General features: G+C 31.0%; 1 protein-coding gene across 6 annotated transcripts in view; it reads right to left on the minus strand.

The window, feature by feature from the left end:
* LOC113521180 (protein N-terminal asparagine amidohydrolase) overlaps nucleotides 1-14,728 on the minus strand; it is a 107,041-nt gene that overhangs the window by 35,855 nt on the left and 56,458 nt on the right. For 4 of the 6 annotated variants that reach the window (XM_052894038.1, XM_031912859.2, XM_031912861.2 and 1 more), the window contains one exon: nucleotides 3,417-3,472. The gene's annotated coding sequence lies outside the window, so the exon portion shown is untranslated. Of the gene's footprint in view, nucleotides 1-3,416; nucleotides 3,473-9,044; nucleotides 9,274-14,728 lie in introns of those variants that run through there. The other 2 variants (XM_026906633.3, XM_026906631.3) reach the window with 1 other exon arrangement.

Genomic DNA, 14,728 nt, shown 5'->3' on the forward strand with positions numbered 1-14,728 from the left:
AACAATCCGTTTGTTCTAATAAATTCTGATAACCATTATCAATAGCAACAACAGAACAAAACGATTAACACATAATTAATTTATATATATAACAAAAGAAGAGCAATAATAAATTTTTAACAACTTATATCTACACAATAAAATTAACTGGACAGAACTAGACAACAATCAAAACAAAACCAGCGAGCAGGCAGCGCATGCGCATCACGCGTGTAGAAATGCGTGGATAATTGCGCACACGTCTGCACTGCTCAGTGCCAACGATATGCCGCGAATGTAGGGTTACCATAATGTTCCGGGGGTTATACTGTGTCAATGTACTTATTCTGTTATCAATAACAAAAACATCTATATATTTAGTTAACGGTAATTTAATGAACATATTATATGGTTGATTTGTGACATTTGTTCAATATTATCTGAATTGAAGTAGACTCCTTCAGTACGTGACTATAATAGACTAGCACCATACACTATAAGCACTATAATACATACTCACCCAGAGAAAAATTAAAATATTTTTCGGAAAAACGAATGCCTAGTACAGTTACAGAATAAACTTCGATATTTATTTATTTTTTTTTAAATAATCCGACACTGTAACTTAGAATCAGATAGTATATATACCAAATTTTCTGTTTATCAATTTTATCGGTTAGTCAAATGCATTGACATAGGTAGATTTTAGTTATTTATATACATAATTCATGGGAAATTAATGAACCCACAGTCTGCATGTGAACGGTGCGAGGCGAGACACTGTGACGCAAAGCGCCAAAATCCCCTGAACAAGACTTTTAGATGAAGTCAAATTAATTGTCGAGAACGGCAGAACACTGAATTCATTAATTTCCCGTGAATTATGTATATAGACATCGAATAAAAAATTAACATAAGTTTATAAAATAATATAGATTTCAGTTGTCACGAATAATAATTTAGTCCGAATTAGTTTCACTATTAATTTTAACGAATTAACATTGAGTTTACATGAAACAGCAAACTGAACTATTACGTACATTAAAAAAATCAGCAGGTATCCATAATCCTCTAATTAAATTCCCGTCTAGTAAAACAAAAAAGCGCGACTGGGCTTCGAGAATTTCTGGACTTGTACTGGTGATAGTTTTGTGTATTTCGTAAGCTTGTAAGACTTATAACAAATGCTGGCTTAGCATTGTGTATAAAATATCGCAACCCTAATAAAAGTACCATACCGCCCCATAGTTCCATTTACCATAGTGCCGTCGCCGTGGAGAATCGTTTGTAGCACAGAATATCGCCATGGATTATATGATAAAGCAAATAAAACATTCCAAAACCGTGTCGAATACGCCCCAATAAGTTCCATAGCCAATACGCAAACTTTCCGTTTTTTCAACATTAGAGGTCGGTATCTAGCCAACAAGTTGTGGAAAATTTCTGATTGTATTTAAAAAAATAACAAATAGATTTGTTACACAAAAAGAAACAATTACTGTAGTTGCTTAAATAAATAACTATAAAAAAGTGTATTGAGGCTACTCGAGTATTCTAAAAAAAAAAACGATCTTTTCTTTTTAATATACATATTTATTAGAAATTCATTCGCTAGACTCTCATGAATGTTTACTGATGAAGTTTCAAAAGTATGTAACACAGATACACAGCAGAATTTAGCAATTTGTGTACGGAATCAAAAAAGTAATATTATAAAAGTTAATTATAGTAAACGTAATCGTAGACGATAAACAACCGAAGGGCAGTCACAGAGTGCAGAAATATAAATAGTATTTACCTTTAGACTATATAGATAATGGCTCCATATACTCGTAAATGCCTTCCTAAAAACAGGTCAACTATTTTATCCACGCTGTGTGAATAGGGTTACCATAAAGTACATTAATTTCTAAGTATATGAAAGAAAATATAATGTAAGGTTAAATTACAAAATAATAACGATACAAAATTCTTAAAATATATTTGAAAGAACCAAATAAACAGTCCATTCGTAATGATGTTTATCTTTACTGAATACTTTGATTTATATCTGAATAAAGACATAAAACATGTTTTCGTTTTTAAATAATTGAAAACGACTGTCATTTTATTTAATACATTTATATTAATTAATAAACAACACTTACTTACTTTTATATACTTTTATAAATTTGTATTATATAAAAAAATAGTTTACAATTTTTTTTTAAAAATCTAAGAAATTATTAATCTAATTACTTGCAAACATTGAAAAAAAGTTTATCAGTTTTGATTAAAAGTTGATATCTGACTAAAAGTTGATACGTTTTTACACTCGATACTCTATCTATATAATCTAAGTTATTACCATATTAATTAATAAACATAGAGGTTACTTGAGACATTTCATCATTGTTTGCAATTCAGAACTGTCAAGCTGTTTATCAAACTCTATATCATAAGCCTGACCAATCCTTTGCAAATTGCCCATCCAAGAATTCTAGTCTCTCATTACCACAGAATAATTACATTCTAAACGATCCAGGAAACAGGTCATCCCTCTCACTCTAATAAAGGTCATTCTTAATATAAAATGAACGAGACAGAACTATCTGATAACATCGTATCAGATGAGATTGAGATCAGCGTACGGTTAAGATATTAGTACTTAATAACAAACGTCGCATTTATTTATTACGTTATATACTGGAGTTAACAAGCGCTGTGTTCATTAGATTTATGCTTTATTTACATAACGGTTAAATATTACAGTACTTAGACATAAATAAGAAATATTGCAATAATATATTATATAATATAATATAAAGACCATAAGTGTTATAAATGTAAAATGTATGTACTTTAGGTTTCTAACACATAAGGAACATTTTTTATGAATATGAGCCAGATATTCATAGGTTACCTACTTAATTATCAATTAAAATTAGCGTATATTTAGTAGAACCAGATTTATATTACTGTTTCTTAAAAACTCAATAATCTTAACACTAGATACAAATACAAACTTGCTGCTCTGAAGTATCGTTTATTATATATATGTTAAAAAAGATTTAAAAGTGTAACTGTTGACTTCTTGCTTGATGATTTAAAAGTATTTGTAAACAAGTCACTTTGAATAGTAATTTGGATTTGAATTTAAACCACACCTGGTAAGTTCTGTTAACCCAGACTATCTCCTTTACCCAATTAAAGAAAATATTAAATATAGAAATCCAACATAAAAATCGAAGTCAAAATTGAAATAAACATGATGGGCACCTTTTTATAATACAAATATAATAAAAGTGAAAATAGTTTTTTTCTAATTCCTTATTGGTACACCAGACACGCGATTCATGTGAGATTCTTTTAATTACGTAGATTCTAGATATATTACATCATGTACTGACGTACATAAAATCTTATTAAAGAATGATAATAATAATTGAAATGCTTACATTTATATCACGTTGGTTTCACACGATGGCGTCCATGCACGTCATAAATATGGTTCCTGAAACAAAAAAATTATATAAAAATAAAAAATAAATATAAATTATTAAAATTATTAGAGAAAATTACTATAATAAATAAATGTTGTGAGGTTCATAAAATCCTATTCACTAATGTGTATGTTTTACTTTTTTATAGAAGTTGGTCACAGTGACCACAATCCAGCTAATGGTAATGTTATGGTGTAAAGAGCTTAAACGATTTTTTTTTATTTTGCTAAAAATTATTGACTTCAAAAGTCGGTTGAAAAGGAGAAGATTTCATTAGACTGTTTTTTCGGGTGCATAAATTGTATAATGTTTTCGACAATTATTATTCATTATTGTAAAGAAACATGATAATAAAATATTTAACTTTAAAAATAATGTACAAAAGCGAGCTTATCTTATTATTAAGAGGTATCTTCCAGCAAACCTTGTCTTGTGAGAGATATTGTTATTTAAGAATGAAAGTAGTCATGTGACTTGTGTACATTGTAAGAAAAATGCTTATAACACAATTATTAAAATAATTAATACAAATGCTTTATCTCGTCTTTATTACGATAAAAATAGTGGTTACATACTAATTTAAATAAAGGTACTTTTAAAATATATTTTTCAAACACCCTTAGATTTTATTCATTCATATACAAATACATATAGGAATATATAACTTAGAATATGTGTATCTATTCGTATTAATACAAAACATTTAACTTCTATTTTAGGAATAAACGAGTATGATAGTGAAATAGCGTCGTAACATTATTTGTAATGTGGCATAGAAAACAATAGCGACTCCACGGCTAGTAATAATCCTGTCAGATTGACCTCCACGCGGTTACCTCTGAAACTATAGTGATTAATTCTTGATGAATTCCCCATGAGGGGTCAAGTGACCTGTTTTCATCATCACCTATTATCCCTTACTGAAGCCCTGCCAGCGTGTATCGATAACGCAAACAGAATTACCATTCCATGATCATTCGTTACAAAAAAAATATTTTTCAATCCATCATTACGCAGGCACGCAATATATTTGACGTCAACAAATATTCGTATTTCACACCAAATAGTCGCATATACTTAAAGTGTAGATCACCAAATACTAGTGAATGACCGAACCATAGAGAATGCGGTACTGTGGAGATCAACAATCGCTTAAATAGTGTATCGGCTGGATAAAAACTGATTACGCTCGATTATTTATGCACGTCCGGCGGCATTCTTAGTGCCGGTGAACGGCCTACGACGTCGATTGTGGATGTGAACTCTGTGCTTTGTGAACAAGGTATGTAATAAAAATGACGCCCTCTTAGGATCATCTTCATCACTTCATGGTTTATCACTATGATATTGACTATTATTATTTATAGCTGATTAGTTTACGTTAGAGATATAAACATAAAATAGTATTGTGGCGACTGAAATCTCGCTATTTAATAAAGTTCTGAAAAATCTTAATAAACCGCAGAAAACTTGTATCAAAAAGCAATACCAAAAAACAAATATCAAACAAAAGGTATATAAAAAAATTATAAAATAAACAATATAATAAAAGTTGGCTGACTAAGTTTATTAGAGGGAGACTTTGTACAAAAGTCATTTGCTTGGGCACCTCTGTCCCATTCTTGTTTCTACCGTGATGCAGTTGTGTTTGCACGGCTGAGTTTCGGTTTGAAGGGTGGGATATGACAGTGAATTTAAAGGGTACACAGGAATAACACCTAAGTCCTCAGGAATGGCAACGCATGGGGGGGAGGTATCATGGGCGAAACAGTATGTTATGCCCATGGTACTGCTCATGTCTATAGGCGACGGTTACCACTTTCCATCAGGTGGGCCGTCAGCTTGTTTGCCATTCTAAGTTGTATAAAAAAAAGTAACAAAACGACAATTAAAAGCGAAGGAAGTTACACATTTATAATGTTGAGGCTGACCTAGAGCAATACCTACCACTCAACACTAGAAAAGACGGCATAACGTGATATTTAAAGTACAAAACATAAATAGCCTTCGATTGGTAACTTATAAACTTACCTACTCTTATGCTCTTAAAGTTTCTTAAATACTTCGATTATAATAGAATTTGACTAAAAGCATTTTGTTATATTTTTATTAGAAGACTTTTTTTATTGTTTTAAAAACTTTCTTTTCTGATTTAGTCTTTTCAATCCTTTGCCTTCTCTTAAATCATCGAGTTACAGACCCAGATTATATGTTTGTTATTTAGCTTCATCAATTACATTTCATATTTATGTCTCTCATTACATCTGCGACTAGTTTGATTCAAGTCAGATAGAGCTAGCTAACACATTAGTCGCATATGCTTTAAAATACAGGAAATTGTTTCGTGTATTTTGCTTGACTGTTGTCAACAGACTGTTAAAGGTCGTTGTCTCTTTCATTGAATAGCACGATTAGAATAGACTTTGTTTACAAAAACAGATGTACTAAAAAAAGTAACTGCATGTTATGTATTTACGACGTTAATAAAATATGTGTATGTAAGTATTAATTGTCTAAATTTTAACAATACTTAGTAGAAAACCAACAGAGATTTCAATTGAAATTACAATGATTATATACAATACTAAACCAAATTTAAAATTTAAACTATTTTCGTCAAAATTTTTAATTTAACCAGACTTATAAAATTAAGCTTAATAAATAGCATTTCTGTAGCCAATCTTATTTATACTTTATATCAGGATATTAAACTATCAATAATTATATCACAAAAAATTTATGAAGATGTCGATGATTTTTTATTACAATATGTTAGAACTTAGTGAACTAACTTTTCGTCTCAACTTTTCATTCAGAACTATAAAACAAACAAGATTCAATAAATTTGACAGTATAACGTACCATACGTTCGTCAGCAGAAGTAATAAAAAAGGTGTAAATGCGCAAGTAAACAATATTACAATACATATCTGAATACACATAAATCCGCGCGGCAATAAGTCATGCCCGCTCCAACAGTTTCCATATTTCATTACTGCAATAAAGAAGATGGGGCGATATCTTCATTACTGGGCGCACAGAATCGATGCCACGATAATTACGTACCCAGTCTCGCAACCACCGGCACAGATGAAATTAATTCCAGATGGAGGTTAGAGCAATTGCATCCTTTATCCAGCCAAAGTTATTGATGATATTAATGATGTTTCAGCTGGCTTTAACCTTATCGATAACAAAATAATTTTATATTATTTCATTTGTATTAAATCTAATGAGACAGAAAATAAATTATATTAAGAAAAACTGTAGCGTAAAATCTAACAGTAGAATTGTGTGTAATTTTATTTATTGACGTAGTATAGAATAAAGTACGAAAAAAAGAAGATTAAGACTTTTGTGAAAGAAAGTTCGCGGACCACGACAGACATTTTTGTAGTAGAGATTTTACCAAATTAACTATTTCAACTTTGAAACAACAAGGCATAATATAGTATTCTAACAGAAAATCAACTACTTCTAACTCATCCTGCTTCAAATAATACAGTGTTTATACTTCAAATTCAATCAGTGTTAAATCCATATTTATTTATCTATGACGCAAGAAACAAAAACTTTATTAGAATCAGACGACGATCATTGAAATCATCATCCAATTCTTAAGCTAAGATACCAGAAATCTGATAGTAAATATGAGAAACATATAATAAGAATTCCAATCACAACCTAAAACATTTAGACTTGTATACATTTTAGAAAAGCAAATTTCCCAACAATTATTATTCCATTACTAATAAGGTGCAACTTAGGATAAAGAGTAACATACGCGTTGATATTGACAACTTTCAAAAGCCAAATCAGCTTGTTCGCTATTTCCAACACAAAAAAAAATATATCGCAGAGCTGTAAATAAAATTGAAAATTGGAATTTTGTGATTAATTAACCAAAGGAAGGTACGGAATTCTTGTCAAGACAAAGTTCCGGTTTATGTTAAAATGATAACGTTCAAATCATCAATATTTTCTTGAGTATAGGATTGTAAAATACGTCATCGACACAACGGTCCCGGGCGTTATCTCTCTTCTCAGAAAACGTTATAAAAACAACCAGTGACGAAGACTGTAGCGTACAATTTTTTCTCGCCTCTCTTAATAATATTTTCAAATATAATTTGTATATTAATCCTAACAAAGTTGGAATAAGGATTACTTTTAATTGAACCTACGTAATAGATGTGCGATTATTATTATGGATTAATACAATGCCAAAGCTTTGTTATCGGCATCGACGATGGTACAGAGTTATTGAGGAAAATAGGCGATGAAGTAAATTCCATAGTGTGGATCACACTAACAATAATATTGGCATCTTGCTGCGTGATATTTAAGTTTAGGTCATTGCAAGAACAATATCTGTAGAACCAACATAGATTATTGTGTAATTATGGGCGACCGCATGATATCGACGGCTCGGAAAGTTCAGAAACGTTCAAATCATCAATATTTTCTTGAGTATAGGATTGTAAAATACGTCATCGACACAACGGTCCCGGGCGTTATCTCTCTTCTCAGAAAACGTTATAAAAACAACCAGTGACGAAGACTGTAGCGTACAATTTTTTCTCGCCTCTCTTAATAATATTTTCAAATATAATTTGTATATTAATCCTAACAAAGTTGGAATAAGGATTACTTTTAATTGAACCTACGTAATAGATGTGCGATTATTATTATGGATTAATACAATGCCAAAGCTTTGTTATCGGCATCGACGATGGTACAGAGTTATTGAGGAAAATAGGCGATGAAGTAAATTCCATAGTGTGGATCACACTAACAATAATATTGGCATCTTGCTGCGTGATATTTAAGTTTAGGTCATTGCAAGAACAATATCTGTAGAACCAACATAGATTATTGTGTAATTATGGGCGACCGCATGATATCGACGGCTCGGAAAGTTCAGAAACGAATCACGGCAATTTCGAGGGGCATTATAAGAACGTTTTTTGTAAAATTACACGTTACGCTGCATACGCAACGTGTGTTTATGTAAAATATGTTGTTCGTAGAATTTAGATTGTGCTGAATTCTAGTCGAAAAATGTGGGTCGGAGTCTAAACAATCCTTTCTAATTTGAATGACATGCGCGATTGTATCTAAACAGAAATTGTAAAATCCTGATTTCATTTATAATTAGACTTTTACAACGCTTTTGCGGTAAACATCTTTACATCAAAGCGTCATAATTTCAAAGATATAAACTTTATTATTGGCATACAGCATGATATGCAAATGCTCTTACATTTTCAAAACACCTAAAAAAAAAGGAGGATCACAATTCGGTTGTATTTTTTTTTTTTACTGATTTTAATTGTTTATTTATTCGAAAGAATATACTTAAAGATTGGTGCCATAAAAGTTTTATTAAAATCAATTCAGTACTTTATTTATCTTTAATTATCTTATAATGATTCTCAAGATTATTTTGACCAATATTCTATTTCAGTTCAAAAGAGAATATACGCCTTAATTACCATGAAAACGTAATGTTTCAGTTAAAAAAATATTCTATTCCATAATATTAAGCGCTTTGCCCTAAATAAACATGCAAATAATACACACCTTATAATTCTAGACAAATATCTCACAATCACTGACGGCGGTCTCAAACATTTCACTATCACCAATTGCTTTATGTTAATTGCGAATGTAAGTCAAATACATTAGAAAGTAAAATTACACAACACAAATATAGCACGGGCGTATATTCAATAGATCATTAGCAATAAATGAGACAATATTGTCGGACGGCCGACTCGTCTCACTATCGGCGCGGCGCAAGACATTAATCATTCGTTAGTGGCGTTCCATCGAACATAAAACACAGAGATTACACTGTACATAAAACGTTACATCACAGTTACCTACGTACGGAGAAGTCAAATTCGACATCATTTATTCTGTTTAGCTCACTAACAGGTACCTACTCATCAACACCGCAACTATACTGCAAAGTCAAAATGTATTAAGCGCCATTATGGTCGATATTGAGTTACCATACATTATTTAGGTCATTATTCAGATTTATTTATTTATAACGGATAAATACGAAAACTATTAAACCGATTTTAAAAATTATTTCATCTATAGAAAGCTACATTATCAGCAAATAGCATAGGTTATGTACTATTTTTGAAAACTATATCTATTCGTGCGAAGCGGGGCTAAGACAGCGATTTAAACAAATTATAAAATGACTAACCACAGAAATATCTTTAATTTACATTTTAGAACTTTTGATGATTTTCTACTTTTTTATTAATAGAAAATATGTCAAAAATACCATAGACCTATGAAATTAACTGACTTATAGAAAACTATATAAGACATTTACAATAAACACTACTTCCTATTATCATTTTTCTTATTTCTTTTCCGTTTTATTCCGTTCATTTTTCCTTTACTCTAAAACTCACTAAACGGCACTTAATACATTTCGCCTTTACAGCCTCGACGTAATCTATCAACGTATTCTGTATATTGAAACGAGTCTGACTCCGCTATTTGCGTAAATGGATATTAATGTTGATATTTATTGGATTAGTACATACGTAACTTGTCTAGATCTTAATATTCTGACTATTCTGAGGCCAATGTTCAACTGCAGTCGTTATAAACGAATAGTATGAATTATATGTATTTATATTTTTTTATTCGTATTATATTATACGATATTTTGCCAAATATTATTTTTACAACCTTTATAATTTTTTACTTGCGTGTGATCTTATTAATCTCGATTAAAAGCTTTTTTTTTTTCTTTTGTAAAGCTGTAGTCGTATCCACACTTCTACATTTCATACACGTTTTCGTGTTATTAATTCAAATAAATCTATTGTGTCTGTCTTGCCATCCGTCGATGGGTGGTATCATTCGTCGCAAAATAATATTTATTTCTCATAAAAACTTGCAACTAAATAGTTTACATTTTTTTTTTAATTGGAATGCGAAAGTAATATTACTATCAAGTAATGATATTAATATTCAATAAGAGCTCATTTTTTTTATTAAAAACTTGAAACGAAATTAACACCTTTATGAATTTACATATGAATGCGCTGTCCAAAAATAAATCATTCTTTATCTCTACTCTAATAGGCAATACCTGATCTACAGAAAAAAGATTCGCGAGTCTTCTCGTAAATAATCTTAAAAACGTGCTAAAATGAAATATTAGTCTTTTTAGGCCATACGTGGCAGTATGCAAATGCAATTCTCGGTTCAATGACAACACTCCAACTTTCTCCGAGCAATACGCCTGTTTTGTTACGTCTTAAATATCCATACGCATTAATTATAATCCTGTTTTACATATTAAGGATCCAATCGACACAGGTAAACAAAACAATTATAGGTTAATAGAAACACCGTAGACTAACTGCATTCCAATATGTCCGGCGAAATGTGGGCATATCGATTCGTTTACCGTAACTGTAATAGTCGACAGCATTGAAAATAAATCTAGTCGTATACTCCTTGAATAATAACAGATAAAGTGCACATAACTATTTGCTAAAATCATTCCCAAAAAATCGAAAAAGCCTTTGTAAAATACAAAGACAAACGATTTCTATGAAATTTTTTTTTTATACAACTTACTTAACCAACGTATAGTAAATTCAATAAATTAGAAAATTCGACAAATGCGATGTATCAAAAATCTGTCATCTATTCTAGTATTGTTTCGATAAGAGCCACATTAAAGGCACGCCGCCGCGAGACGACGACCTCGCGTCGTTGTGATAAAAAAAAAAACTTTATTAATGAACACATTGAATTGTGAAACCGCGGAGTGTACTCGTGTCATTTACCGCTTAATATGATACAGTATCATGCATGAGACAAGGAGAAAAGCTTATAACAAGACCCTTCGCATATAGACAGTTTTAAGATGAGCTTTAATTTTGCTACGTCACTGAATTCTTAATAAAGATAGTTTATAAATCAACAATAGGTAAATGCTGTCTTTCTCGCATGAATTTGAATATATCATATCTGTTAATATCTGTTAATCTATGAGTATGTACTCGTACAATATGATCCATTTGTATACAAAATATTAAAACAATTAAACCATATCAAAGTAATTGAATAACCAACAAATTTTCACAAGAGTTAGAAAGTGAGTTTGATCGTTTGTTACCTATTTTAGACTGCAGCCAGTCGTCGTCAAAACCGGCGAAAATTCTTATCCTAACCCAGGTAAGACTACATAATTAAAGGTAAGAGGAAAAGGAATGTCGGAGAAACGCGGCACACATTCTGAAAGTCGCAGATTCAGACGGGATGTCTCGCGAGTGTCTGATAATATCTTGAAGACACAACTCACGACCGAGCATTAGACGCGACGCTTACTAAGCTTGAATCTAACTAAACAGGCTGGGGGTATATACTAAAAGTCTAAAACAGACGGTAAAAAAACACAAGGTCTAAACAAATAAAAAAAAAGTAGTTCTATAATTTTTTTTTTTTTTTCATACGACTTCTATAACAACGTAAGGACTTTTTTATTATTAAAAGATCTTCAATCGACCTAAATCTTACCTGATAGGAAGTAACAATAAGATCAGAGATGCTGATCGCAGGCCAGAAAATCGAGTACAAAAAGGTTTCATTCCTTAGCATTACGCATAAGGAAAGAAGACGTAAGGAAAAAAAACTTGCTTCTTACGAGTATATAATTATGTCAAAAAAGCAAAGATAATCTCTTCGACTTCAGAAATTATTACATATTTATATTAAACTCCATAGTAAAATATAGAGACTGCATTTTGCTAACACAATACATAAACAGTGATAGGTCAGATCATGAGATTATAGAACACATTCTCAAATATATATCCTGTAAAATATATATGTCACTAAAATATTCAAAATTACAATTGCGTTTAAAGCCAAATTTTACGAACAAACTAACAATCTTTTCATGCCTTTAGATAAGGCGAAATGCTCAGTTACCATTTAAGACCTTTGTACCACATTTTGAGCAAATAAATTATTATTATTTATTATTATTATTATCAAGTTAGAAAAGAAATTAAAATAAGCTTTAACAAATAGTATATTAATACAAATAGTAGTATCTGATAAATTATTGATTGGATAGTAATTTGAAGTGTTGACATCAGTCAACAAATAAATTTAATTGCTCTTCGATTTTGGTAAATATTTAAACCGTAACTGACGGGAAAAAATCAATTACGATAATGATGATTGACGACGAGGTACTCCTATTCAATCATCATGATTGAAGCGATCTCGCTATGGTCTACGAATACCATGCCACACGTCAAGCATCTCCAACTGACATTTGACCACTAACCACCACCCTGACGCACGTTATATTGAAACGTCACATCAGTGATAAAATCTGAGGATCGTTAGGGTGCCCGCTACTAACTCAGTGCACGGGTTACCTGAACATTATTTATTCAGTTATTCCACTATCTGATCCACTGCTTTCGTACAGTTCCTTTCATTGACACTGGCAACAAACGCGACTAACAATATACATAATGCGACTAAATTGTAATCGTATATACCGATCTCAATATATACATATGAAAAGAACAACGCTATGAATAGCATTTTCAAAACATACAAAGGTAATAAATACAAACTCGTGATCCATCAATACGAAAGTATACAAGACGTTGAGGGTGTAAAAACCGTCGCAGGCGCATCTTCGAATAGGCTCGTTACGTGTTCGTACACATGAATGATGGATGGCCGTGACAGATCAGCCAACACGTGTACCCAGCTATGAAGATTTACCTCTATTCGTCCCAACACTTATCCACTAAACCATAGGGTTCAAATTTCTATTAGATTCCGTTTAGTCGTAAGCGTTTCAGGCGTGTGGTACACATCCATAGTGATTGACAAGTTCGTTCTGATACTATCAGACGTCATAAATAATACCACCGCCACCGCTAGTTAGTACATATTCATTGCTCTATCACATTAACAGAGAATATTTCGCTTATTTTATATAATGGTAAATACTGAATACCTATTCATACAATAGTGTCTAAAGTAAAGCTCAATAAATTCCTAGAAAAATATAAAAGTAGACAATAGTATTTTTCACTTTCATATCGCCAAAGATTATTTTGCATACATACAATTTTGTCTTAGTAAGGCTCTGGTGTAGTCCTAGAAAAGTAAAAAAATAGACATAATAATTTTATTCAAAAATTAGATACAGGACATAAAAACAATAAAACAATAAATTAATATAAAATATCTGCCAGAATCTTGGGTACGCTGCCTCGGTGTGGTGCGTTGGGGGATTACTTTTAATTATTATTAGTATTTAAGGAATTTCATAATAAATTTTATATTAGGCATGTAACAAATATTTATTATTGTTTAATATATTTCATTTTATATGTATATATGTGATTTTTTCATAAAGGTTATGATCACGTTTATCAATAACGAATATCCACAATTGAATAACGGTTAACATATTTATCGTATAAACTACATAAAATATTATCAATATATATACATATTATTAAAATGATAAATTTATTTGTTTACCAATACATTAAAATGTATAAACCTCGCAGAAAATAAATAGATTAGATACAATTTTATTGAGTTTATATTTATTTTAAGCACCATTAACAAGAAAATAAATTCGTTTATGAATATTAATGCTAGGTAACGACAGTATTAACTGTTATAATATATAATATAGTAGGAAGTAATAATAATAGTTACTAACACCAAAATTGGAAACGCATTTTAATCAGAAACGTGTTAACGAGGACTCGAATATGTACCTACACATAAGGAAAATACTTTAATCTTTAGCTGAACCTTTCGTACAACTTTCCATTACTAACTCGGAATAATTATATTCCCATGAAATTGTGTCTCATGCCATAAAAGCAAAGCAATTTTCCGCAATAAGTTTACCCTCATACTAGCTTGGCAGAGCTGTTTTTATATGGTAATTTAAGAGAAAATCCTGTACATAGTTATCTATCAAATACCGCAACAGCATTCAAACGTTTAATAAAGTGAACGATAGTAGAAATTATGTATTATACAAGCGGCAAATTCTACACAATTACGACACTAGCACAATCTTCTGTGTGACCAATAAATTATTATCTTTTAAGAAAGTCAACGGGTTTGCGGATACTTCCCACTACAATATATTACGTGGGTACGGCCACCGAAGGGTCTAGCAACCGTTACTTCGTGTCCAATAAATTCAAGAACAACCGACGGCA

The sequence above is a fragment of the Galleria mellonella genome, unplaced genomic scaffold, assembly GCF_026898425.1.
Source record: "Galleria mellonella isolate WM207_F2 unplaced genomic scaffold, CSIRO_AGI_GalMel_v1 utg19, whole genome shotgun sequence".
In the NCBI taxonomy this organism is placed as follows: domain Eukaryota; kingdom Metazoa; phylum Arthropoda; class Insecta; order Lepidoptera; family Pyralidae; genus Galleria; species Galleria mellonella.